The sequence below is a fragment of the Marmota marmota genome, unplaced genomic scaffold, assembly GCF_001458135.2.
Source record: "Marmota marmota marmota unplaced genomic scaffold, marMar, whole genome shotgun sequence".
NCBI classification, from domain to species: Eukaryota; Metazoa; Chordata; class Mammalia; order Rodentia; family Sciuridae; genus Marmota; species Marmota marmota.
This window is the reverse complement of record NW_026000240.1, coordinates 12,636,227-12,636,900: the sequence shown is the minus strand read 5'-3', so window position 1 is coordinate 12,636,900 and position 674 is coordinate 12,636,227.

The following is a 674-nucleotide window of genomic DNA, read 5'->3' as shown; positions in this document are numbered from 1 at the left end:
TATATTTAAGTCTTTTGTAGAGACTCTTTTGTTGACAGTCCTAAAATCAGCCATGGTGAAGATTTCTGGAGAAGCCCAGTTAAGATTTTCTGTGGAGAAAGGGGGTGCCACTACAAGGGCTTTTGCTCTTATTCTAATTGCATTTTTGCTGTTTTACTATTGGACATTGAGAGTGCTTTCAATATTCTAAATGAGTCCTTTATTAGAAATGTGGTTTGCCTATATTTATGGTATGTGTATATATGTATATGTATGTATGTATGTGTGTATATATATATATATATATATATATATTTATATATATATACACACATTTTCTTTTAATTATGCCACTTATGAGGGTCTTTCACAGAGCTAAAGTTTTAAATTTTGGTGACACCTAATTTTTCAGTTTTCCTTTTATGGATGGCTTTGTCATGTCAAGCACAATTCAAATACAAGAAATATGTATGTGGTTATATTTGGGGGCGGTGGAAGGAATTAAGTGCTTCAACTTCCTTTCCTGCCGGCACCTGCGGAAACCAGCGGTAGGTTTAACTGAAGTCACAAATTGTCACCTCTGCTGGGCGTCAGGAATGCTTGCTCACCCCTGTCCCCAGGGCCTGGGAAAATGTGGACCCTGCTCCAGGCTTGTGAGGAGCGTTCCGCCCGCGCGCGCCCCCAGCCGCCGCCCA